General features: G+C 52.0%; 1 protein-coding gene across 4 annotated transcripts in view; it reads left to right on the plus strand.

The window, feature by feature from the left end:
* ANKH (ANKH inorganic pyrophosphate transport regulator) overlaps positions 1-26,756 on the plus strand; it is a 113,309-nt gene that overhangs the window by 685 nt on the left and 85,868 nt on the right. For 2 of the 4 annotated variants that reach the window (XM_072757225.1, XM_072757226.1), the window contains exon 1: positions 698-829. The exons of the other annotated variants lie outside the window; for them this stretch is intronic. The gene's annotated coding sequence lies outside the window, so the exon portion shown is untranslated. Of the gene's footprint in view, positions 1-697; positions 830-26,756 lie in introns of those variants that run through there. 4 annotated transcript variants of the gene reach the window in all.

The raw sequence follows: 26,756 nt of genomic DNA on the forward strand, positions 1-26,756 counted from the left end.
CCATCACCCCATCCCTCTCCCATCACCCCATCACCCCCCTGCACCCCATCACCCCCCTGCACCCATCACCCTCCCGGCACCTATCACCCTCCCATCACCCTCCCCGCACCCATCACCCCCCCGCACCCATCACCCCCCTGCACCCCATCACCCCCCCCGCACCCATCACCCTCCTCGCACCTATCACCCTCCTCGCACCTATCACCCTCCCATCACCCCCCCGCACCCATCACCCCCCTGCACCCCAGCACCCCCCTGCACCCCAGCACCCTCCCCGCACCCATCACCCCCTGCACCCCATCACCCTCCCATCACCCCATCAGCCCCCTGCACCCCATCACCCTCCCCGCACCCATCACCCCCCTGCACCCCAGCACCCTCCCATCACCCCAGCACCCTCCCATCACCCCAGCACCCTCCCCGCACCCATCACCCCCCCCCCCGGCCCGCACCCGCGCCCCGCCTGGGCCTGGGACGCCCGGGCGCCGGATGACGGGCGCGGGGAGCACCTGCCGGGAGCCCCTCCCCCCGGGAGCGCGGGGCCGGGCGGGGGCTGGGGCGGGGGCGGGGGCGGGGGCTCGCGCTGCCGCTGCCGGCGCCGACCTGTCCCCTCGCAGCTCCCCTGGAAAGCGGCCGAAGCCGAGGCCCCGGGGCCGCCCCGCAGGAGGGCCTCGGTGGGGCGGGGTTACGTAAGGGGCAGTTATGTAAACCGCGGCCGAGCCCGGCAGTGCGGGCGCCCCCGCCCCGCCCCGCCCCGCCCCGGCCGCCCCGCGCTGCGGGCTGATGGACCGGGACGTCCGCGCTAGCGTGTGTCCAGGTGGACTCCCAGGTACCCCCGACTTCCTTCTGCCCAGTGTGTCCTCACGGGCCAGCGTGGCCCTCTCTGGTTTGGGGCGCTTCCCTCTCTCTCGCTTTCCCGTCTGGACATTTTTGTTTGTTTCTCGTGTTTTCCCCCATTTCTCTCCATGTGGCGTCATTGAAATCCAGCGCCGCGGACGCCAGCGCGGGCACCGCGTTCCGCACTTTGCCTGCGGGAGCGGCCCCCGCGGGGCTCGGGCGGGATGCAGCTGCGGCCAGGCCCGGGGCAGGTCGGGCCACCTGGGCGGCAGGTGCCCACCGCGCGGCCTCGCCCTTACCCCGTAGCCTGCTCCTTTCCTCCAAGTCAGGAGGCTTCTAGGAACATCCGTGGAGAACATGCAGCCCTGTCGTGGCCTTCCAGAAGGCTGTGTGGGACCCCTCCAGGGGCCGGTGTCTGCGGGAACTGCTTCCTCCCGACTCAGAACTTCTGCTGGGCCCCTAATGCTCAGCCCACGTTGTAAGCTACGGTTTACTTCAGATTGTCTTGCCAAGAAGGGTCCAGGAGATGCTACAGTCTCTAGAGACCTTTGTCTGACAGGCCAGCAGATTGCCTTTGCTGAAATACTGTTCTTTCCTGTTGCCACTTGGGCCCTGGCAGCAGCTCACCAGGGTCCCCCAAGGGCCTGTCTGCTGTCTCACCTCCTCTCTACCCAGCTTCCCTTCTGTCATAGTTGACCGGTGACTTCAAGTGTTTCCTATAATCCGAGGAAGGGTTTTAGGACCTGAATTCAGTACACTGGCCTGCACATTTTAGATGAGTCACGTGCTGTGTGTCCACCTGCACCTTGTACTATTTTAAGGCTTCTTTTTTTGGAGCTACCCTCCAAAGGTTGTCAGAAAGCCGGGGCTGCTGACCGGATCACTTCTCCTTGAACTGTTGTAGTGTCTGTGTGTGTATGCGTGCATGTTAGAGAGAGGGAGAGAGAGGGAGGGAGCGCACACTCACGAGTGAGAGAGGGATGGAAAGAGAGAATTATACGGGGTAACTGGTGGAGGTGAGAGTATGCTGTGTTGTGACTAAACGACCTGAAACGTACCGTGCTATTACCTCACACAGGCCTTGATTTAATGCCGGGCTGATGCAACGAGGATTTGATTCTAGTGTAAGGGAAAGGATCTCCTGAGGTCACCGGAGGGAGGGTTGACATAAACGGTTATGCACATGGTTTATCCCAGGGGGTCTAATAATGCAGCTGCATCCTTAAAACATCGCGAACCTGATTATCACAGCAGACAGGAGCTAAGCACGAGAAGAGTTGTCTCTTTGCACAGAAGTTTTATCAACAAGTGTGGTCTGAGGCCCTCATCGCTCACGCGCCAGTGTCTTTATGAGCTTTCGGGCTGCCTGGTGGTAGAGATAGTTTGTCAGAGTTAGGGGTGAAGGGGTGGGGAGAAGAAATTGATAGGTTTCCAAAACCATCTTTTGCCACCTGGTATCACATGATAATGGTTTTCGCAAAACAAGGTTAGAGGGACAGAACTTAACGTTTTCATAACCTGAAGGGAAAGAATTACGGTAGACGAGTGACCTGGTCCCCCGTGGGAGAGAATGCAAGTGCGTTTTACCCCACCTGCCTTACAGCACAACAGAGAGGGGGAAAGTGAACCTGTCTGCAAAAGTAGGACTACTTTAGACCTCAGAAAATGCGCTGCTTTTGACATGGGTTTTTAATCGTGTGTTAGACGGACGGACGCGTGCAGATCTCTACCATTCTTCTCTCAGAGTGGGCAGGTGTATTACAGCTTGCCTTCCGTGAACAATCCTTCATATTTCAGGAATTTACTAATCTTAAAGTAGAGAGGTAACCCAGGAGGTCAAAGCAGCCCTTGGGTCATACACCCTGGAGATGATCAGGAAATGCAAAATTAAAAAATAAAACCGTAAAACATCTCTTTAGCTTTTAAGTCTCTGTCAAGAACAAAAGATAGTAAAAGATGTCTTTTTTTCATGATTATAAACGTCTCAGTTTGTTTCTTTTTTTAAAATTTTTTTGAAGATTTATTTATTTATTCATGAGAAACAGAGAGAGAGAGAGAGAGGCAGAGACACAGGCAGAGGGAGAAGCGGGCTCCCTGCGGGGAGCCCGACATGGGACTCAATCCCCGGACCCCGGGGTCACACCCTGGGCCAAAGAGAGGCAGATGCTCCACCGCTGAGCCTCCCAGGTGCTCCAGTTTGTTGTTTCTGTACAAAATGTGGACAGAACTTTTAAAATGGAAATCCAGCTATATACAGGATTCCCACTGAAATTTCAAGAAACAGCACACATGTGGTTGTGTAAAGGAATTACATATTCATGGATTATCTCAGCGCTGTCAGTGCGTGGGGGAGGGGCGGGGAGGAGCCTGATGGATGGACATTCTGTTGGACATAGATTTCCCTATGACTCTGTGGCTCATCAGGGAGGAAACCCAAATATCGTGGAGTGTTCCAACAAGACAGGCCAAACCTATGATCACATTTTAAATTTTGATGGTGGCAGTAATTTGCCGGGGGTAAGGGAAGGTTGATTCCTTCCTGGGGAAGAAAAGGCTGTATGGAATAGGATAACCTGCTTTTTAATCATAAACGAAACCACCGTAGGAAGCAATGAGAATAGATCCATTATTGCAGAAACTAAAATAATGTTTGTAGAGCCCTGGTAGGTGCATAGGGACACCTTATGATGAAATCTAGAATTATCGTTTTATCTCTATTTCTACAGACTGGAAATCAAAGGTATTAACTGTTTGCATTCACTCGGTGCAGCACGTGGTATCAGCGAGGAGACTGAGAGGTGCGGGCATGTTGGGGGACTCGTCGGGGATCCCGCAGGTGTCACGGGGCGGAGCCCGGGCCCCCCAGAGCTGCTCAGCTCCTGGCCGCTCTGCTCTCTGCCTCCTCCGGCAGGCTCGCCTGCTGAAATCCGCCCGGAAAGTTCTTAGAAATTTAGGAATAAGCTCTCGTTTTTCTGATTCCCAGTCTGGGCTTAAACTTAATTTGAGGTGTCAAATTTTGGATTTTAGGATGTAAGACAATCATAAAAGGGGCTCTCAGCAACAGGGGATCGTGACCAGGAGGTTCACAGAAGAACCAAATTACACAGATAACTCACGCCGATAAATTACAGTGTATCTTATTTTGCCTTGGGTTAAAAGGGAGGGAAAAGATCAGAAGCAGCTGACACTTTGCAATACAATTATTTAGAAATTACTTAGTCTTCTTCGCCAGAGCACTACAGACTGCTGAGACAGATTTCGAACAACGTATTTCTTTAAAGTGGCTGCGGATGTCCGTGTGTCACCGTGGTCAAAGACTGTCGTTTCTGTCTAAAACTAAGCTTGGTGCAAAGTCCCTGAATTCCTTGAAAGCCAAGTTCTCCAAATTATGTAGAATAAGTAGGTGAACTTTGTTTCAGGGTAATGACGCTTAAAGTGTTAAATGCAGCTTCATTATGAAGACTTCAAAGGAGAAGACAAGGTTGAACTTGTTCTCTAAACTTAAGGAGGCATGTGTTCTGTTGGGTAATTCGCTCTGGCACAAAACCCTAACTGTGGGTATTTCCCTCATTGCCCTGAATGCTGCACTGGTTGGGTCGAATGCGATAATTCAAAGAGTCAAAGGTTTTATGTGAGAGTGAAGAGTTTCCTATAAGGATTGTTACAACTGGTAGAGAAAGTTGGGTCGTAGGATGTGCAGAGTCCGTTCTAACTTGGGGAACCTGGCCTGAGGCTATCACAGAAGTGTTTCAAATCGCTAACATGACAAAATGGGAAAAAGGAGAGGCCCAGGAAAAATAGTTTAATAAGTGTCTTTTTTTTTTTTTTTTTTTTTTTTGTCTACTAAGTAGAAAAAATATATCCCCTCACCCACCCCAGACCAGGAGGTACAAGAATTGAAAAGGGTGAGTGTCTGACCTTGGCCAGCGTTGGGAAGGGACCCTATCCGAGGTCCCTAAGTGATGCAAGAGACTCCCCAGGCAGAGCTTGCCTTAAGTAATAATAGAGCTGCCCACCACGTTCCACTTTGCAAAGTACCCAGAGACGGAAATGGCAACCTCACGCCAAGTTTCCAAGCAGTTACTGGGGGGACACTTGCTTCCCTTCAATCTATTCTGTATTAATGGAATTAATGACATTTTTTTGAATCATAAAAATAATACCTGCCAGCTGTTTAAAGTTTGGTGAAGTGTCTAAAATGGAGGAAAAAAGTAAAAATAACTGATTCCATCCTGAAGAAAGAAACTTATTTAACATTTTGGATATCACCTACCCATTTTTTTTTCAATGTAACTGAGATAGGTATGTGTTTTGCAGAACACAGGTTATTTTCCCATATCACTTACAAGTATTTAAGTATGATTTTATTTTATTGTTAGATTTTATTTATTTCTTTGAAAGAGAGAGAGAGAGAGAGAGAGCATGAGTGGGGGGAGGGAGAGGGAGAAGCAGACACCCCGCTGAGTGGGGAGCCTGGTGTGGGGCTGGATCCCAGGGCCCTGAGGTCATGACCCAAGCCAAAGGCAGATGCCTCACCGCCAGAGCCCCCCAGGTGCTCCTAGGTATGATTTTATTATTTTATTTTATTTTATTTATTTTTTTATATTTTATTTTTTTATATTTTATTTTATTATTTTTATTTTATTTTACTTTTTAAAGATTTTATTTATTTATTCATGAGGGACACAGAGAGAGAGGCAGAGACTCAGGCAGAGGGAGAAGCAGGCTCCCTGCAGGGAGCCCGACATGGGACTCGATCCCAGGACCCCAGGGTCACGCCCTGGGCTGAAGGGGGCTAACCCGCTGAGCCCCCCAGGTGCTCCTAGGTATGATTTTAAATAGAAGCATCGTATCCGATTATAGCGGCGTAATTCCCTTTGCTGAATGTTCTCCTCTTGTTCTTTTGTTTGTTCTTTTATTATTTATCGAGTGCCTACTTTTCGTGATGGTATTTATTTTTTATGCCTTTTTATTATCGGAGAGCAGTTGGCATACAGTGCGGCGTTGGTTCCCCACGTCCAGCTTAGTGATCTGACCATCCTCCGCCTTCCCGCGCTCCGCAGGAGAGCGAGTTGCTGCCACGGTGCTATTGACCGTGCCCCACGGTGCCCCCAGTGCTGTGCTTTCTGTCGCAAGACTTATTTGTTCTGTAACTGGAAGTCTGTGCCTCGTAATCCCCTTCAATGGTTTCTTCCCCCATTTGTTTAAATGCCGAGGCTTCTTGTTTCCTGCGATATAAAGTTTCAGTGAGCATCTTTGTGTACAAAGTAGATAATGTGTTTTTCCTGACGGCCTCGGGCTTTATGCCTGGCGTAATTTGGTGCCTATTTCAGTCTCTCATTCATACATGGAAAATGAGGTCACTCTTTTCTGGCAGTCTGTATTTAGTCAAGGACACTGTGACCTCCTTAGTCCAAGTGATCCTCAGCTCTCCAGGGTGCTTGCCAGTTCTCTTTAGATGTTTATCTGCATTGGAAGTGTCTCTCTTTCGATGCACTCAGGTAGGTAGATTTTTTCTGGAGCCACGGAGCTATCGGCCTGCAGCCTGTTCCTCCACTTATTTATTTCTTGACGGGTTTGATGACTGACCTTACGACCGCTTTGTCAGAATGCTTCTTCCCCAGCCTCTCCTTCAAGAGATCGTCAAAGTCTTCATATATGGGGGCAGCATCTAAGTATCTTTCTAGGAATGCATCAGATTCTTGGAAAGCCGTGAGTCCCGAGTCCTCTGGTTTACGGTACGTCTCTCTCCTTTAGTGTGGCAAGTCCGGTGTGTACCGGTGCTCAGCGCTGTGGCTCCCGTGCCCCGGCCCTCCCCGTCCGACTTTGGGCAGGCTGCGTTGGGATGGGAGGCTGAGAGACCCCGCGTGGAAAATCATCCTTTGTGAGTGGGACTTGAAATAAATAAACCTCATTAAACTCATCCCAGAGTGACTTGGGTGATGCCTATATTTAAAAAAGTCAATCTGGTGTTTTTTCTCCATGTGACTCCCTGAGTTGCTGTGGAGATGCGCTAGAAATACGAAGGACTCTGTTTTCTGCGACATTATCTGGACATGAGCTGCCTATCGGATTGCGCATCTTTCTTGATAACTGAAGGTTATCCCCTAAAATGCAAATTGTTGGTTTCTTTTTGTTTTTTTTTAGTCTGAGAATTATTGTTGCTGGAGATGCGTATCACGTATCTGTCCGCCTTATTCAGTAAATACGGTATGCAAAAGGTGCTGTGACATTTCTTGGTGTCTTATAAGTATCTGCTGTGCTGAGAAGCCGGGGATGTCTGCTGACAGGTGATAGTCAAAGTACTTAGAGTTTGGCACCGACCAAGACAATAGAAATAACAAAATAATAACAGATTAGGTAATACAGGATGAGTACTTTTTAATTATTTGCTTTGTTATCTGCCCTGGGCCTAAGACACCAAAGCTTGTTAGAATTCCATGAAACGTGAAGAGTAAATCATTTTGGAGGCCTCCTTTGGGACCAAGCGTATGCACCTCATGACCCCTGCTTTCCTACCTGCACTGATTGTGTTTGAGAGTCGGCGTGGAGCAGTGACCTTTGAACGGGGGAGGCACTGCCGCCTTTGACAGGGCCCTGCCCGCAGGTCGCTTAGGTCCGGGTTAAGAAAACATACACAGGACACTTCTGCCGTCACGGGGCGCACGTGTAATTGCACAGTGCGGTCTGTGACAACATGCGCAGGATGCTCGGAAGTCGCAGTCGGGCGGGTCGGAGCCGCCCTCCGGCTGTGGTTGCCCTGCCTCCTCCGCTGCGAATGCCCTTGTCACCAAAGAGGGACGCGCCCCACCTGCAAAGGTGGACGGAGGGTCACAGAAGAGGCACATGTCTGACTCCTGCATGGCAAGCCATCCACCCTCAGAGCTGCTGGTTTGTTTTGTGTTTGCTATTTCCATGGTTTGGGATCATTCAGCTGCTGTTCCAACCAAATCCCGCTCATGGTTGAGGACAGCTGAGCTTAAAATGACAGAGGACGGTGCCCTTGGTCAGCTAGCGGACCCGTGTGTCACAACGCTCGGCTGCTTCTGTGCGATTGCCCCTTTCTACCAAAAATGTTTTCAGAGTCCACCCTGGGAAGGCAGATGACTTGGTTATTGCTCAGGGCGGTGGGGGTAAGTTCTCCCCCCAATGAGTTACCTGGTTCAGGAAATGCCCCCCGGGGTCCCCGGGACAGATGGACCAGCCTTGTTTCGAGTTAGGGGAGTACATTTTGGTCTAAGTCAGCTCCCAGGTCCTTGCTGGTTTTGCATTTTTTGTGGCATTTGGCGATCTTTAGATGGGCCAGGCTGTCGAAGAGTCTGACACCTTTGGCACCCTCAGAGGACTGCCTTTCTGTAAAGATGTGCTTGGCGGCACAGACGCGGGGCCGCCTCCTGAGTCGAGTGGACATAGCCGTCCCCGGCCTGGGGGTGGCTCCTTGCCCTGGACTGTGGGGAGGCGAGAGGCGCCCATGCGCACCTCCAGGTGCACTTCACCACACGCTTCCTGCGCCCCATTGGCCTGGACAGAGGAGGATCCCTGGCAGAGCAGCTGCAGAGGTGACTGGGAGGGAGCGGCTGAGGCCCCTCAGGACGTTTAGGTGGAATGAAGCGACTGAGGCACGGACCGTCCGCCGGCAGGTGTAATGCTGCTTCCTCCAGGAGGCCGGGGAGCTGAGGTGGGAGGGGGCAGCAGGTGGCCCTGTGGCTGGGCTGTCCTGGGATGTGAGAGTAAAGGTGGCATGTTCTGTGAGCGGCCCCAGGATGGCGGGTGTGGGTCCGGGAGCTCTGAGGTCCCATCGTCCCGTGCCCGCGCCTGTGGCCACTCCAGGTCATGGTCTTAACTAAGCAATCACGAGCCTGCGTCGACAAGCTTCTGGGAATCCCCACTCGGTCTCTTAAACATGTGGCATGACGCCTGGGGAAGTCTCGGAGCCTCTGTCCTTTGCGGTGCCACCGGGCCCCGGGGGCCTGTTGTGCCTTCAGAAGCGGCCGCGCCGCTGGGGCCGCAGCCCGGACCCCGGAGATGTGCGGGCCACGCGCGCCTCGGGCCGGAGGGCAGGGGGTGCAGAGCCTGGCGCGGCCCGTCGCCAGGGAGCGCGGTGTCGGGCTCCTGAGTGCCTCAGTGGTCTGGCAGCCAGGGCGCAGCGGCCGGGACGGGGCGCCACAGTGCCTCGCGGGGACACGGTGACAGCGCCTCTGCACGCGGCTGCAAGGCCGCCTTTGCTCTTCCAGAATTCTTACTTTCTCAACTTAGGCTTAAGGTGCCTTCCTTCCGGGCGGGTCCTGGCAGGCTCGTTTTCCTTCCTTTGTGCAAATGGAAGCGTGGGGCGCCTGGTGGCCCCGAGGTTACGCGGCTGCCTCCGGCCAGGCTCCTGATCCAGGGCTCACCGCTCAGCCTCCCGCCGGTGCCTCGCTCGCTCCAACTGTCTAGTGAGTAAAGCCTCCAAAGTAAAAGAAGGAAACCAAGACCTGGGGTACAGTGACGCGGGGAGGTGTGCAGGCCTCGTGTGTATGGTCCCTGAGCCGTGCCAAGTGCCATGTGCGTGTGACCAGGCGCGGCGGCGGCGCGCAAGTCCATCAGCCCGCAGGACTCGCTGCCCCACGCAGCCCCGCTCTGATGGCCCAGGCGGAGCTCCTTAAGGAATCCTGCAAAATGACACATGCACGTTTGGTCCCAGATCACTGAGTTTCGGGCCACTAATTAGTATCCCATTGTGTAGTACCTGTTACTCTTTCTTCTTGTAGAACATGGCTTGCTGTTGCAGATCGTAGTGGCTTCCAGCCGGGTGGAGACTTCGGCTTCCTGCGTAAAATAACTGTTTTCGTTTTCCTGTCTGGTGTTTTTAATTCTTTTGATGAAATACATCCTTCAATCATACCAACTGCCCATCATTTTGATGTTCGGACCTGATAAAAATTAAAGCCTGATTTAAAAGCTAATATAGAGCAAAACCTGGTACTTACACATACAACGGATCATTCCTCAGCCTTAGAAAGGATGGAATCGTGATGTACAAAGTTTTAATTGACATCAAAAGCCACTGGGAAAGCCTGTGGCTTTTTGAAGAAGATTTCTCCTTTCAAAAGAACAACGCTTATTACTTTTATCCTAGTTATAATCATTTTCATCCTAAAGGGGAGAAAACTAACCAAAAAGAAGAAAGTAAGAATCATGGGCAAACCCACCACCTAGAGGTAACGGCCGTACCTTATTTTGCCATGTGTTCTTCTAACCTCTTTTTTTTTTTTTTGCATGTATTTTAAAACAAAATTTTAACCTCTTTCCATTTTACATCATAGGCAGTTTTCCTTTAAGTACTCATCTAGCTCGCGATGATTAGTAGCCTCCCAGCATTCTCTCGCTGGAGATGCCATAATTTATGTATTCCCTTGTGGTTAGACGTTCAAGGTGGTTCTGTTTCGTTCTGTTATGAATAATGGTTGGGAACGTTTTTATCCAGAGATCTTTGCACACATCTGACTACTTCCTCGGGTTAGTGCTAGAAATACCTGCGCACGAGTGCTCCCTCCTCAGGCTCCCTCCCCGGGCTCCGGCTTCCACGCGGGGCCCGTGTGGCTGTGCCGTGTCCCTGCCTGGACGCCGCTCCACGGTCCGGGGAGCCTGCCGCCGGGGACCTCCGTGCAATCTCTCTCAAAGCTCCTTTAAATGATTTCTTTTACTAAAAGCGTTTTGTTTAATGCTGAGAGATCAGCTCAGGTTTTCATGATGCAACACTTTTAAACTGTGTCAGGACTTCCATGCTTCTCCGTGGGCACATTGTGGACCAGATCCCTGCTCTGCATGGGGTTTCACATCAGCCCAGGGAGGAAGAAGATCCTGTCGGCTTTACTTGCATGTTGGGAAAATACCTGTTCTGACAGCTTTCAAGACAGAGACGAGTGCTCTTTTTTTTTTTTTTTAAAGATTTTATTCGCTTATTCCTGAGAGACAGAGAGAGGCAGAGACCCAGGCAGAGGGAGAAGCAGGCTCCATGCAGGGAGCCCGACGTGGGACTCGATCCCAGGACCCGGGGTCACGCCCTGGGCCAAAGGCAGGCGCTAAACCGCTGAGCCCCCCGGGCCGCATACTTTTTTTTTTTTTAAAGATTTATTATTTATTTGGGAGAGAGCAGGGCCGAGGGAGAGCGAGAGAGAATTTCAAGCAGATTCCCTGCTGAGCAGGGAGCGCGAGGTGGGGCTCCGTCCCACGCTCCTGAGATCTTGAGCCAAAATCAAGAGCAGATGCTTACCCAGTGGCCTGAGCCCCCAGGGGCCCCGAGAAGTGCTCTCCTGATGTATTCAGTGGTGCTCAAGCAGTGTGCTTCCTAGAACTTCCCAGGTGAGCACCTGGGAGAGGAGACAAAGCTCAGCTTTCTGGATGCCAGGCCTCAGGTGCCGCGTGCACCTGGGCGTCCCCTCCCGCTTCAGAAGTGGACACGGGGGAGGAATGGCCGGGCCCTGGGGCGACTGCAGGCAGTGGCGGGGTGCTAGGGAGCTGCGGAGGGCCCTCGGGGGTGCCCTCTCCTCCCGCCGGACCCACCGGCTGCTCCGGGTCTCCCTCGGAGGGGCGCCTGCCGGGGCTCCAAGGCATCCCCCTGCATCTGCACCTGCTGGCCCCGGGCCGAGCAGAGCCAGCGGCCATGCACGCTGTCCAGGAGGCGCCCGCCAAGGTGCTGTGATGAGCCCCCTGGGAGCCGGGTGGTGCCCGCTGCCCCCGCGTATTTGTGCGCCGCCCCGACTGCCTGGCCCGGGGGTCTGCAGGGGACTTGGGGGCCCAGCCGGCTGCAGGTGACCCGGAGACGTGGCTTGGGCGACACGTATGCCAACGGGCCTACTGTTGCCTTTTTTTTTTTTTTTTTTTTTTTTGCCCTACTTTGGGAAAGAAAGACGTTTAATGCTGGATTTTCTCAGTAGTTTGGTTTTGTCTTGATTTTTTTTTTTTTAAGTTGAATTCCTGGGATGTATCTAGGTAACTTGTGCTTTTTGAAATGATAGGTTGCATTTACTTTGAATTGTAGGCTGCGTGTGCCAGAGACGCGGAGGGGAAGGGCCGTGCACCAGTGGGCCCTTCTCTGGTTTAGACTGGGTGGGAGTGGCCTTCCTCAGTTTCCATGACAGTCATGACAGTGACCCAGCAAAGAATTTGCTAAGCAAGAGCACGGTAGGTGCTTCGTGGGCTAGAAGCTGTGACCTGTTTCTCTGGGTGCTCACGGTGCTGGTTCCAGAGTGTTTTTTCCGGTAAACACTGGGGACCATGGAACTCAGGGCAGAGCCTCTTCACCGAGGTGTCCATTCGACGATGCTTCTCGGGCACCTTCTGTGTCCCGGGCACAGTGTTAGTCACTAAGGACAGAGTAAGAAAAAGGATGCACAGCCGTCATCCCCCAGGACAAGCAGGTAGGCAGGCACTTTGTACAGAATGCGCTCCCCTCTGGGATGCTCTCCTCCAGGACCATAGGGGGGAACCTTCACCTTTAAGGGTCAGAGAGGTTTGAGCTGAGACCTGGAGAGAAGCGTGTGTCCCCATCCTGAGAAGCAGAGGGATTCCAGCTGAGGAATGACGGATGCTCCCTGGGATCTGGGCAGTGAACCAGCCCAGAGGGGGCAGCGGCAGGACTCTGGGGCGGCAGGGCGAGCAGACCCCAGACTGGCAAGGTTCCAGTGCTGAGAGCAGTGGGAACTTCCAAGGGCTCCTGGTAGGAGGGGTGCAGCGGGCTTGGATCTGCACATTTCAAAGAGGATTGTGGTTTCAGCAGGGCCGGTGAGTTCGGGGGAGGGGGCGGGGAGACCAACCACAGGGAGACCACGGGAGAGGGGGCCCAGCGGAGGGCTGGGTGGCTGGGAGAGCCTGAGGGGCCGTCTAGACTCGGGAGGGCTTCGCCGCGGACGGCGTGGGGGGGCCGGGGCGGGCAGGTGCCGGTGCCACCACCCTCTGCAAGAGCTGGTCGGGAGTGAAGGGAGCCAGTTCCGTTCTCATCATGCTCAGTGGCTAATGGGTTTAGTAAACTGGGAAACAGCTTGCCTGGGAGCGGATAGCGGGTAATGGGGCCACGGGTGTCCTTGGTGTCTGCAGAGCCCTCTTTCTGGCTCCCTGTCTCCCCCTTCCTCCCTCTCCCTTCTTCTTTCCCTCTGTCTCCGCCCTCCCTGGAACAACTTGGTTATAGTCTTTATACGTGAGAGCTTTTTGCATTTGTACCTGAATGCAAATGCTATGAATATTCATTTTTCCCTCAACATGTAAAAATGCTTTGTTACAATGCAGTCTGGTTCTCAGCCGTTTGCCTTCATGCAATAGCAAAAGCTGGAAAATCCAACCACATTTCTCAATATTTGGCACTGGAATATAAAAGTAAGGACTTTGGGGGAAGGAAATTTATCTGCATCATCATGGTGCTGTGCCGAGGATACGATTACACTTGCGCCAGGTGCCTGGTGACAGCAGAGATGCCATCTGGAATTAAATTTGATGAGGCTCCCTGCTTTGCTCTTTCTGTATATGAAACGTCTGCTGGGTAAACAGTAGGGAGTGGACTAGCCTTAAGGGGTTCCTGTTACGGCTTTATGTCTGCTCATCTGTTCTTTAGTGTTGTCTGGAGCTTACAGGCGGGTTATAATTCATAAAATGCACCTACAATACATTTTGCTGTAGAAATGTTAGAAGTCGTGGTTAGGTTTCCAGGCCATTCCACCCAAGGTCTTTAACCCTTAATGTCATTAACGTGTGTATCTGCAATGAGGAGGAGTCGAAGACCATGCAGTTAGAATAGTAGGAATTGAGAAAAGCAGTGACAGTGAAAAATGTCATTTGTCTGAATTAACTTTAAGAACAGTTGGCTTGACAACAATCAGAAAGGTGATGGCTGGGAGGGCGGAGGTTGGTGGCACCCGCCTAGAGGTCGGGTTAGCCTACAACCCGGGCATGGGAAACACAGCACCACTTGAAGTGTCTGGCGCAGGTGGCACCCGGCCCCACGTGAGCAGTTCACAGGGCATCCCGGTGTCGAGTCACTGCGCTTTACCCGAAGCTAATAAAATATCGGACCTCAATTATCTGTCAGTAAATACAGTAAATAAGAAGGTAAAATAAATGTGTCTTCTTGATGCACGTTAGTCATCAGCTGTGGTGGTGATAGTAACTTGCTCTGTGTTCTAGTGAGTGATAATGTTTTCTTAAGATTTTATGTACTTACTCATGAGACACACAGACCCAGAGGGAGAAGCAGGCTCCCTGCGGGGAGCCCGATGCGGCACTCGAACCCGGGACCCCAGGATCATGCCCTGAGCCAAAGGCAGATGCTCCACCACTGAGCCCCCCAGGTGCCTCCATTAACATCTTCTTGAAAAATAATGCAAAAGCAGCACTTCGTAGTAAGAGACCCATAAGCCATGGGGAAGCTCAGGGTACAGATGAGAATTTGGGGAAATGAAAATAGTTTCTGTAATTGGACCGAATCCATACTGTAAAACGAGTATCTCTAATTATATATTATATCCAGACATTTTTTTTTTTCTTTTTGAAAATCAGTCACATCAAAAAAAAAAAAAAAAAAAGAAAATCAGTCACATCATCTCCAGTGTAAGACAAATGGGGATGCCGGGGATTACACCAAGAGCCGAAGACTTGGACTTAATCCTTTTTTTTTCTTTTTATTTTATTTTATTTTTTTAAAGATTTATTTATTTATGATAGACATAGAAAGAGAGGGAGAGAGAGGCAGAAGCACAGGAGGAGGGAGAAGCAGGCTCCATGCAGGGAGCCCGATGCAGGACTCGATCCCAGGACTCCAGGATCATGCCCTGGGCCAAAGGCAGGCGTCAAACCGCTGAGCCACCCGGGGATCCCCCCCCCTTTTTTTTTTCTTTTTAGTTCAGCAGAAGTGAGTAACCTTATTTCAGGGTGCAACAAAATGAACATTGCCCTTGCCCTGCCTGGTGCACACTTCACTTTCGTAGGGGACTTGATAGTTCATAAAATCTGTGCTCATTAAACGTGGTAGTTGTCTCAGGACGCAGAGGCGCACGGGTCACCCTCCCGGTGAGGAGCACTCACCGTACACTCTGCACTTCCCGTCGCGAGGGCCGACGCTCCGAGGCCCATGTTCTGTGTCACAGTGGGGCCAGGGTGCTACTACGTGTCACGGCGGGGGACGCCGATAGTGGCGTTAGTGGTATTAATAGTGATGAACAGTCCGATTAATAGCAAACAGTATTGCTACTGAGCCTATCTTGGCTCCCTCCGTCTAATATATCGCCGGAGAGCCTGTAGTAGTTTTCTGTGCAAATGGTTTTATTTATTTTAATAGCTTTATGAATTACCTGTATATGGTTAACATTGTCCGAGGGGAAAGTCCTTTGCTTTAGGGATTCTGGGTGGGTTACGTACGTCCCTTACCATGACACGAAACAAGAGAATCCGGTAAAAAGTAGAACTAGAGTGCTTTCCGTCTGCAAAATCCAAATGAAAAGATGGAGAAGGAAACGCACTTGGGATGCACCTGCCGCCCCAGGTTCAGCAAGAAGAAATGTGACCCCCGGCTTAGGCCAGTCCTGAGCAGCTGAGGTTGACAGTGAGTCCAAAGGGGGAAGCGTAGAGGTGAGAGTCGAGTGTTCTTGAAACGCAGCACCGCGCCGTAAACCGAAGGCCCTGTCCTCCTTACCCCACAGCGGTGATGGTGATGTGTGCTTGTTGGTAGTTATTTCCCTTTTGAGCTTATTAAATCATTGATTACTTAGCCGCGGCAGCGTTTTGATAGTTCTGTGTTGTTTGAGGTTTCCCTTCGCAGAGTATAAAATATTTATGGGCTGTTTGAAAGAGGCCAGATTTTCTCTTTTTTAATGGGATGACATTCTGTTTTAGAAAGAAAGAAAAGATTAAAAAAAAAAAAAAAAACCACTTACGGTGTAGAGCCCGGATTTGTCATCAGGCTCGTAGTGGGGCTTTGAAAATAAAGCCGCTGACCGGCTGGCCGGGAACGGGGTACAACTGATCCTGTAGGGACTCCGGGCGCCTGTCGTCTGCCTGTCGGGCAGTTTCCACATCTAAATGTAGAGAAAGCCCTTGGATGCCTGTGCTGTTGTTGCTTTTTCCAGGGGTGGACAGCTCCGGGGCATAAAAGCATTTCCCTCCCTTGCCTCATACCCTTTGAGGTATTTTTGTTTATTTGCTTGGTTTTTGAATTTTTGGTGGGAACAGGGAGAGAGAGGATGAGGGTGAGTCGAGGGAGATAAACCAGTTTTTTTTCCCCCACTGGACCATTAAAATAATTTATGACTGAACCCCTCCTTGTGATATCATTTCCTCCCTAGTGCTTACTCCTGCCTTATCCCTGAATGGCACAGTAATAACACCTGAAGCTTTTCTTTGTGGAACAGAATGTGAAAACTTAAAGGAAATTAAAAACCCTCACTGAAGTTTCACGGGGCCTCATAATGAGCAGCGGGCGCTGGGGGGCATAGGGTCCCGCCTCCTGCTCCCGAGCGGGCACAGCTCTCTCTGCCTCAGGGCTGCCGGAGGGCCCGGTCCGCGTCTACGGGCACCGAGCGGACTCGCCGGCTGCCCCCCGGCCGCGGGCCCCAAGCAGGCCGTGTGCGGGCGGCAGAAGGGAAAGGACGGCCCTGCGCGGGGTGCTTCCCCGAGGCCCCTGGGGCCTGGGTGACCCTCCTGGATGACAGCCCTGTGTCCCCCGGGCAGCGCTGGCCACTTGCCGCTCATCTCCACCGAAGTGTGCCCGCTCCGGGCTGCAGGTGCCTTCGCCCCGGCCGCTCCGGGCCCCCTCCTGCAAGGCCTGGCTCCTCAGTGGCAGCTACGTCGGCGGCCGCCCCCGTCCCCTCCGTGATCTCTGCATTCCGTACTGGCCACAGGAGCTTCACCGTGAGGCCTGTCCCTGGGCCTCCTTGTCCCCCCGCAGTGTGGACAGAAGTGATGCCAAGGAGGACTCCGCTCTTGTGGGGCTCAGGGGTGCCCTGAGGGGCGTGCTGTGCTGGCTCGACCCTCCGAGAGCAGTGCGCCGCCTTGGCTGCAGGGCCGGGCCCCTCGCTTGGGAAGCACCAAACTTGTCTCTCTTCAGGCCAAAGGACGTCTCCTGGAGTGACCTCGACTGCTGCCCTGGCCGGCGGTGGCCGGGAAGTCTGCAGGGCGGTGGTGCCTGTAGCTGGAAGCAGCAAGGCTGGTGGCCGCGGAACTTGACCCACGGACACAATCCTGTCTGGGAAGTCCCTGAGCCGCTTTGCTTCTGGTACAGGGAAAGGGTGGACCAGAGGGAGAAGCGTAAGGCACCGGCGTTTGTACCAAACACCGTCCGCGTGGGAATGTGAACAAGTGGAAAAGGCTCCTCCGTGAATACGGGAATTCGGGGCAATGGAGGCCCTGCAGCCCTGCTCATAAAGCTGCTCAGCTCAGCGGCCTCCCGCAGCGGGGGGGTGGGGGGGGGGTGGGGGGGGGTGGGGGGGGTGGGGGGGGGGTGGGGGGGTGGGCGTGAACCTGGCTCCAGGGCGGTGGTGCGGGTGGGGCGCAGCTCCATCCTCCCCAAGTCCCTGCCTCCTGTGTTCACGGGGAGGAGGAAGGGTTGGCCCCTGACAGGTCACAGCCAGGGGCACCCCCGGGGCGACTCAGGCGGGTGAGCTCCCGGCTCTTGATTTCGGCTCAGGTCACGATCCCGGGGTCGTGATCCCGGGGTCGTGAGATCGGGCCCCACGTGCGGTCCGCGCTGGGCATGCAGCCAGCCTAGGATGCCCTCTCCTGCCCCCCCCCCGGTAAATTAGAAAAATAAATAAATACAATTTTAAAAGAAGAAAAGGAAAGGTGACATGCAGGCCTCTGCCACAGGTGGCCTTGCTCTTCCCCCGGCTGTGAAGGGTCCGGCTGCCGGGACCTGGATGGGCCACCTGGGCCTCTGACTCTGACGGCAGCCCCGGGTGACGGCAGTGGGTCTTTTCTGCTTCTCCCGACGTCGCCCTGTACCGGGGCCCACCTGCGCGGAGCCTGGAGCCTGGAGCCAGGCCTGGGCGGTGGGGCCCCGTGGACCCGCCTCCGACTGTGCTGCTTCCTGCTTGCAGCCTCCTCGGACCTGCTCTGACCTCCCCTGCCCCGCGGTCTCCCTGTGTCTCCCAGGCTGCCATCTGGTGTCCGACCTCCCCCGCCCCTAGGTCACCGCGGGTCCCGGGCCGCTGTCTGGGGTCCGACCTCCGTGTGTGGTCGCCCCGGGAGCTGCACGGGGCCTGACCTCAGGAGGCCCCTGCGCTGCCGAGGATCCTGCTGTGGGGACCCCCGTGCCGGCCAGAGGGGGCTCTGGGCTCTGGGCTCCTGGGGAGCGGCCACCGGTCTGGCTTGCTCCGGCCGCTGCAGATGCCCCCAGGCCGCGGGGAGACCTGGCCGTGCTGGGGAGGAGCCGCAGGGGGACCAGGCGGAGCCAAGGGTGCAGCACACAGGAGGGGCGCGGGTGGGCTGGCCCTCGGGCATCTGCACATGTTCCGTTTGCGTGTCCAGAACATTCTCCTCCAGGTGCCACTGCGGAGGGAGGGAGGGAAGGAGGGAGCCTGCTGACTCGGTCCTGGCTCCCGAGCACTGAGCGAGGAGGAGACCCCTCGGTGCTTCTCCCCTGCTTGGCCTGGACCCAGGACCCCCGCTCCCCCGCCCTGCCCCGCGGCTCAAGTGCAGCCCAAGGGCGCTGAGCGCTCAGGCTGCGCCAAGAGCAGGTCTCTCCCACCAAGAGCGGGTCTCTCCCGGCAGCTGGGCAGCAGCCCTGGGGACTGACTGTGGGGGGGGGTGGCTAGCAGGTGGGAGGGGGAGGAGGGACTGGAGGGCAGGTGGAGTGAGGGGCTAGAGGGCAGGTGGGGAGTGAGGCTGGCAGGTGGGAGGGGGAGGGGTGGGCAGGTGGGAGGGGGAGGGGTGGGCAGGTGGGAGGGGGAGGGGCAGGACCGCCCCGAGGCCCTCGGCCAGATCACCCTGCCGCTCTAGGCTCAGGAGCCCTCTCTGCCTTAAGCAAGGGTCCCTCTCCTCACAAGGAGCCATTTCCCAGGGGCCACACTAGGGGGTCATGGGGTCATGGTGCTGGAGTCAGTCTATGGAGCCCTTTACCATCTTCTGGGGGCAGCAACTGCTCCAGGTTTACTCTCCCTTTGTAGCCCACTCACCCGTTAATTTTTCTTAAAACTACCTCCTTGGAACTGAGAACTGGCACCCAGCTCTGGAATCCTAGGAGTCTGGGCGAACCAAATTACCGCGCACCTGTCCAGGCTACAGCGTGGACCCACCTGGTCGTCCTTAGGTGGAGCCGAGTCAGCCGGTCACAAAAGGGCGAACAATACAGGCTGCACTCATGACGTCCCTAGAGGAGTCACCTTCATAGAGACAGGAAAACCCAGTGGTGGTCGGGGACTGAGGCCAGCCGAGAGTTAGGGGTTGGTGTTTGATGGGGACAGGGCTTCAGTCCTGCAAGGTGAGAAAGGTGGTGGGGACGGGTGGTGGTGATGGTCGCAGCACAGCGTGGATGTGCTTTAATGTTGCTGAGCTGTACACTGCAAAAATCGTTAAAATGCTACATTTTATACAATGCAGCTTTTACCCCAATGGAAAAAATTTTGAAAAAGAAATATCACATAATTTTATGCTTTAACTGTTTTCGCTTGGATCCCTTGTTCGTCCAGATGCAAGAGGCCTGCTATTTTCCTTAGTTTTTTTATTTTATTTTATTTTAAACAAAACTTTGTACGTTAGCGCTTCATCCCTCTAAACATTTTGTTTGCCCCATTCTACCTAATGACTGTAAAACCAGTGGTGACAACTCGTATCCTTCAGCATATCCGTCATATACGTTTTCCCACAAAACTTGTAGAGAAGTTCCCAATGCGTGCTAGACGGTAAAGAAAAAAACTCACGATTAAGGTATTAGCCTGCCCAGTTATGAAACCCAAAGGCATGTGAATTTGGGACGGCTGGAAGTTCTTTTTCTGAGGCTCCTGTCTTGCCTTCGTTGTGCCTTGTCAGGGAGGTCCTTGGAGTCAGCTTTCAGGATGCACCTTGGCTGACTTTTTTTTTCCCCTAAAGATATTATTTCTGAGTTATTTCTGTAACCAATGTGGAACTCAGACCCCCAAGCCTGAGGTCAGGAGGTGCACACTGCACCGCCTGAGCCAGCGGAGGCCCCACACCTTGGCTGTCTTCAGGCGACGTCAGAATAGCATTTCCTTTGGGACCGGCTCTGATGAGGCTGCCGGGTCATCAGTAGAAAACTGGGAGGAGCCCTTTAAACTGAGAAGTCAGAATTTTGCAGGAAACTTGAAAAGTTAGTGCTTACTAAATCACATTAATGTGTCATTTCTAGAAAGCAGCACATTCTTCGGCATCTACTTTGGCTTGAACGTGGCCACGAAAGCAACGGTTAGAGTGACTGTCATGTTAGAATCAGCAATACTCTGTCGTATATTTGAAAGTTAATAAAAGCATAAAAGAAAAAAAAAAAAGAAAGTTGCTAGGAGAGTAGACCTTTAAAGTTCTCATCACAAGAATTTGTAACTGGGCGCGCTGATGGATGTGACCTAGACTTGCTGTGATCATTTCACCATAAATGCATCCATCACATTAACGCTGTACGCCTAAAACTGATAGAATGTTCTATGTCAGTTATATGTCAGTTATACCTTAATTTACAAAAAAAAAAAGTAGGAGCAAACTTTTGGGGTACTGGGAGCCTGACGTGGGAATCGATCCCGGGTCTCCAGGATCGCGCCCTGGGCCAAAGGCAGGCGCCAAACCACTGCGCCACCCAGGGATCCCCTCAATTTAAGATTTTAAAAAGGAAAATAGAAGATACGATACACAAGAAAAAAAAAGATTTATTTAAAAAGAAAAAAAAATAACCCTCAAATCAAGAAAATGCACAGCTCAATTTTCCTTACGAATAGAATATTAGATTCCGAATTTAATATGGTAAAAACCCAGTTAGAAAAATCGGAATTTGGTTGCGGCCTGAATCCAGAAAAGAATAGCCCACATTTGTGATTAGTTTGTGCTTGACCCTCACGTCCTTCTTCGGGAATTATGGCAGAGAACAACCTCCTCTGTGGTTCTGTCGTAGGACAAGATAGAAAACGATGGGTCCGTACACCCTGCTGGAATGACCTGACGTTCCTTCTTAAAAGCTTTAAACCGTGTGTCTTGGTTATGGAAAGAGGAAAAAATAAATTATCCTCAAATGCTGGGGAACTTCCTTGCTGTAGCCAGGTGCTGCACTTTGCGAGAATAAGAGCTTTGGGATCTTCTTGTGGGAACCAGTTTCTAGAGTGTGGCTGGAATGCAAGCGGGGTGTTACCTCCCATCGCGTAGGACGGGAGCCGGAATAGGGCGGTTGGCAGCTTCCCATCAATTCTCTTGCTTATTCTCAGGTTTGGTGACATTGGGGGGGGGGGGGGGAAGGCGCGGCTAAGGGTCTTGGACAAGGCCAGCCTGGACATGACGACGTGAGATCACAGAAAAGGGGCAGGTATGGGTCATTTCTCTGCTTCAGGGGGTGATTGGTCGCAGGGTGACTGGTGTTCCGTCCTCAAGGTCCTCTCCGCGTCAGAATAGACCCCGGGCCCCGCAGACATCCACCGTGTGCATGGGGGGCCCTATTTATGGTGCAAATTAGAATATTGAGAATAAAATGCTGCATGGCCAGTACCGCTGGTGCTTTCATTCTGTTGTCCAGTGTCCTGTTTCTTCTAGGAAAGTGAAAATCCGGGCCTTGGCACTTTCTCTAGTCTGGATTTCAGCCTGAAGGTAATAGGAGTTTCTACCCAGTCTGGAGAATAGAACCAAACAAAAGCTCTTTTATATGCTAAAGATTAAAAAAAAAAAAAAAAGGAATCTCTGGTTGTTATTCTTAACTAATATAAAACTCTAGGAATTCAGGTTACGGAATACGCCGGCGGGCGGTGCTCTAAGAGGAGCGAGCCGGCGCCACAGCTGCGGTGTGCACACGTGTGCGTGTGCGTGTGCGTGTGCGTGCACAAGTTTTGATGCATCTACGGTAGCATCCTTTTTACCTGCCCTTGCTACTCTCTGTGAAGGGTTAGAATGAAAAAGCATCATCTTTCCTTTAACCAGAAATGAAAAGTGAGTCGGTGTGTTCCGCAGTTGAGCACTTAGGCTGAAACCCTGAGTGGGGAATGGAGACCTGCTGCTGCGGTTGCTACGGCAACCCCAAGGCTACACCCCAAGCTTCACTTTCAAGACCTTTGCCCTCTGGTAAACCAACTGGGCGCTAGACTCAGTTTGCTCCAGAAGCCGAAGTGGAGGTACCTTGGCATAGCTAGGTCAGGCTCGCTAGAAGGATCTTCGCTCAGGTGTGTATGATTAGTCACTGCTCCTAGAGACCCTCCTTTTGCCTCCGGTGTTCTCCGTCCTGACGTGGGTAGTGATTCTGTCCCGCGGCCAGCATCTGCACGGGCCTTAGGGGGCCGGGAAGGGTTTGGCTGGATTTTTGCCCGGGCACACCTGCAGTTTGTATACACTGGCAGAAAAATTCACACCGTGCGCTGTTTTGTCATGTTCGTTAGGTGACTTATTGAAAAAACAAAAGTGTTTCTAAACTGTCCTTTATCAGAAAGTGTGCGGAGTGCCATCTGCCAAGTAACATAATCCCCCTGGAATTCAGCAGACAGGCCCTGGGGGACCAGTTGTTTGTGCTGGAGCCTCTCTTCCCTCCTTCTCTCCTGTGGCCTCAGGCTGGGGAGGGTGCTCCAGTGACTGTGGCTCCACCTGCAGCCTTGCACCAGGGAGGGTGCCCGCTGCTGGGGAGGGTGCTCCAGTGGCTGCAGCTCCTGCCTGCAGGCTTGCACCAGGGAGGGTGCTCCCAGCTGTCTGGATCACGGGATCCCCGGAGCCTGATTCTGGTGGGAGACAGGGCGAGTGGTTAAGCAGAAAGACACACAGGAAAAGTAACTCTCAGCCAGCAGAGCATGTGCCGGAATCTTGCAAGCCCAAAATGCAGGTTTCCACCGTAGAGGGTTTCTGGATCTCCCCAGGACTTGCCGTTAAGTGACGGACAGTAAGCCGCGGGAGATGCCCGCTGGTAGAGAGCAGACTCCGCTGCTCCGAGGGCTCCAGGGCCTGATTGCTACCGTGGTTTTCAATGTCAGGAGTCCTGGAATCGCGACGCATTTCGACGCGTGCTGAGCTGGCCGCGAACACGGACTGTCGGGCTTTTCTAAGGCTTCCTTTTCCGGTGGCACAGACTCACCCGGGTTATTCTGATGATTAAGCAGAGGCGCACAGTCGTCTCTTTTAACGTTAGTCTCTCCATCTGAACAGAATTAAAAGTACATCTCTGGAAGCATCTTAAAATTTAAGCAACTCTGTACAAATCCAGAATTATATCTGTGTTTTAAAACCCTTGTAAAGGGGATCCCTGGGTGGCGCAGCGGTTTGGCGCCTGCCTTTGGCCCAGGGCGCGATCCTGGAGACGCGGGATCGAATCCCACATCGGGCTCCCGGTGCATGGAGCCTGCTTCTTCCTCCGCCTGTGTCTCTGCCTCTCTCTCTCTCTCTGTGACTATCATAAATAAATAAAAATTTAAAATAAATAAATAAATAAATAAAACCCTTGTAAAAATATCACCACAAAAAATTAAAATTAGTTGTAATAGCAGCACAAGTGATGATTAGTAGTATTTGATTCATTAATGTTGGTGAAGTAAATAGGCTTTTCTTTCCTGCCTTGGCTGACTTATTTGAGAACAGTGCTCTTCTTTGTCTTAATGATAGTAAAATAACAAACAGGTTGTCTAACCCTGATTTGCTCCAGCTAACTGCTCTGAATCCTTTATAGGCATTAACTCCTTCATCTGCTACTTAACACGGGGAAACCGCTAACGTTATGGTTCTCTCTCTCCAAATGAGGAAACGAAGGCACAGGGAGGGTAAGTGCCTTGCCCAAGACCACACAATAGACCTTTACTTTTTTTTGAGACTCTCAAGAAATCCCCTAGCAAATGAAGCAGTGAAAATGAGTTTTCCCTGAACAGAGTCATCCTCTGCACCCTGAGCTCACTTGCCTTTGCTGCAAGTAGCAATAGTAACCGTCATGGTCCTCGCTGTGCACGGAGGCCGCTCCTCTAGGCCATGCGTAAACCCAGCACATTAGAGAGACGCTTTTCCCTGTGGGGAGGCTCCTGTCCTCTCCATTTTACAGGTGGGGAAACTGCAGTTGCAGATGGCAGATGGCTTGTCCGGGGACAGACAGCAGTGCTGACAGGCCAACGGGAGAGCTCGTGTTCTTTGCCACGGCATTGGGCACTTTGGCCTCGCACTTACAAATTTTATATAAAAATCACTTTCAAGTTGCTTATGAGATGCTGATGAATTTCGTAGAAGGGAAGCCACGTTCTGAACTTAGGCCGGGTCGGGTCTACGTCAGCAGGCTCGTGCCGGTGCTGGCCGGGCTCGTCCCTTCCTGCTGCCCCCTCTTAGGAGGGGTGTTGAAAAAAATACCTGAAAAGAGTTTTGATTTGAGACTGAAGCTTAGAGGTTGTCAGGGCCTGCAGAGCCCCTAGTAGTGGCGGAAGGAATGGCCCACCAGTGCGTATAGATAGGCACCAGGTCATTTTCCTCTTGCCCAATGTGATGAGCGGGGCAAGGCCTCAGGTCAGCTGGGCTTGCCCCCCTGAGGTCTAACACAGGCCAATCCACAGGGTATTATCTGGGATGCTTTGAAAAGAGCCTTTGAACCCTGATTGCTAATGTAATGCCCTTTCTTACTCCTACAGCCCTAGGGCTCAGTCCTGAACCCTATATACAGCCGGACAGGGAAGGAAGGAGCAAGAATCTTGCTTCAGCCTCCCTTGCTACGGGTGCTACAAAGACTGGCTGGCTCCACAGGTTAAGCTCCCGATTTCAGCTCAGGGCAAGGTCTTGGGATGGTGAGATCAAGCCCCAGTGGGGCTCAACGCAGGGTCTGGAGCCTGCTTAGAATTATCTCTCTCTGCTCCTTCCCCCTCGTTCTCTCCTTCACAAAAAAAAAAAAAAAAAAAAAAAATTCTAACAGCCCAACAAGCTGTCCAGGTTGGAAGGTAAGAGCTTGGTTGGACCTGCCTGTGTGAAGAGCTAACGCCTTTGTCCATGAATGAACCCCCTTCTAGACCTGAGCTACTTCAGAGAGCCCAGGGTTCGGAGTATCAGGACAGAGGCCTCATTTTTACCGAGCACGTCACACCAGCTCTTCTCGGGTAGAACTTCCAACATAGATGACTCCGCTGGGAGTTAAGAGTGGAACGAGCACTTAGCTGCCCGGGGACCTGTGAAGATACAATCTGTCACGAGCCCCAGCCGGAGGGGGAAGAGCACCGCGGACCTCAGGCTCTTCTGCTGCCCCAGGACCCATCAGACCCAGAAACCCCAGTGCAGGTTGATGGAGCCTCCGGTCAAGTTGGCCAGGCTGGGGGCTCCCCAGGCAGCGGCGCGATCGCCTCCAGGTTGGCAGCGTTAAGACCCCGGAAATGGTCTCTGGCTTCTTACCGGTTCAGCGGTATATTTTGTCCCCCGGAAGGCAGGCTGGGATTTCTCCTTTCACAGAGTCAGTAGATGTTGGTGTGTCTTCAGGATCCTGGTAGCCATATTCTTTCCAAATTCTTCATTGCTCTCCAGGTAGAACCTAGATCCTTATCCCCATTTTAAAGTTAGGAACCCAAAACACGAGTAGTAATTAAAATTCACTTTAGCCTTTGTCGGAATCTTACTGCCTCCTGATCCTCTTGCGTGACTGTTTTTCGTTTTGTTTTTGTTTAAGTAGCCAGGGCTTGAACTCACAACCCTGAGGTCAAGATCTGAGCTGAGGTCAAGCGACGGACGCCTCTTATACCAATTTAGAGTAAATCTATTAGAATTTATTTTTAATTCTCCTACTATGTTTTCTGGATAGCTCAGACACTTCCACAAATCTTATTGACTTCATATAATCTATTTAACGTTTTCCCGTGTGTACCTACCTCTAGAACCATTAGATAGCGATTTGATAGTTGGGTTTTATTATTGAATTTTTGGGGAAAGGATATGCTTATTTATAGTCTAGAAATATTTTTGCTTCATTGCAGCTATTTTGGGGACCTTATAAAAAAGCACAATAATGGGGGAAAAAAAGCACAATAATGGAAATAATATTTATTTACATGTGGAAAGCTGTCAGAATTTCCACTGAGGCAATAAATTTTTGTCTGTGGCAGCAGCCTTTTAAATGACTTTTAAATAGTTTTTCTGACATTTTTAGTTTTTTAATAATGTTCCATTTTGGAAAGGGAACTGCTTAAAGACTGACCTCTTAATATAATTTCCAGACCAGAAAATATCAATATTTGGAGGTTCTTGATCTAAAACTTGCTTTTCTTGGAAGGGGGCTGTCAGAAATTTTCACTGTAATATTGAGTAGAGCTGTGCCCTGTTGGTATTATGAGCTGTTGGGAAATTCTGGCAGAGAATTGAATGCTTTGCTGGACAAGGATTTTTTTTTCCCCCTCAAAATTTAGGGTAAGTTTTTAAAAGCAAAATATCTTCTATAAATGCTTAAGCTTTATTCCTTAAATTTTATTCTTCATCCTTATCTTTCCTAAGAATTTAATTTGTTGATGAAAAAGATTAATATGGGAAATAGCCTATGGTTTGCTCACCACTTTCCCTCAATTAGCAAGATTCATAGTCTAGTTGAGAAAAAGAGACTGTTCTCAATTCTGTGAATACCTTAGTTTGAGTTTCCCAAAATCTGTTGTAAGTGCAGATTGGACCCTGTGATCCAGTACTTTGGGGCAATGTTGGGTTGACTACATACGGATGGTTTCCTGTCGTGTAGGATTTCTTGGAGGAGGGTGGTAGGCAGGACTTTTGACCGAGGGTCCCTCTGCACGTGGGAGTCATGGCTGTAAATATTGTGGCAGCACCTGGGGGCCTCG

Source organism: Vulpes vulpes, chromosome 4 (genome assembly GCF_048418805.1).
Source record: "Vulpes vulpes isolate BD-2025 chromosome 4, VulVul3, whole genome shotgun sequence".
Lineage (NCBI taxonomy): Eukaryota > Metazoa > Chordata > Mammalia > Carnivora > Canidae > Vulpes > Vulpes vulpes.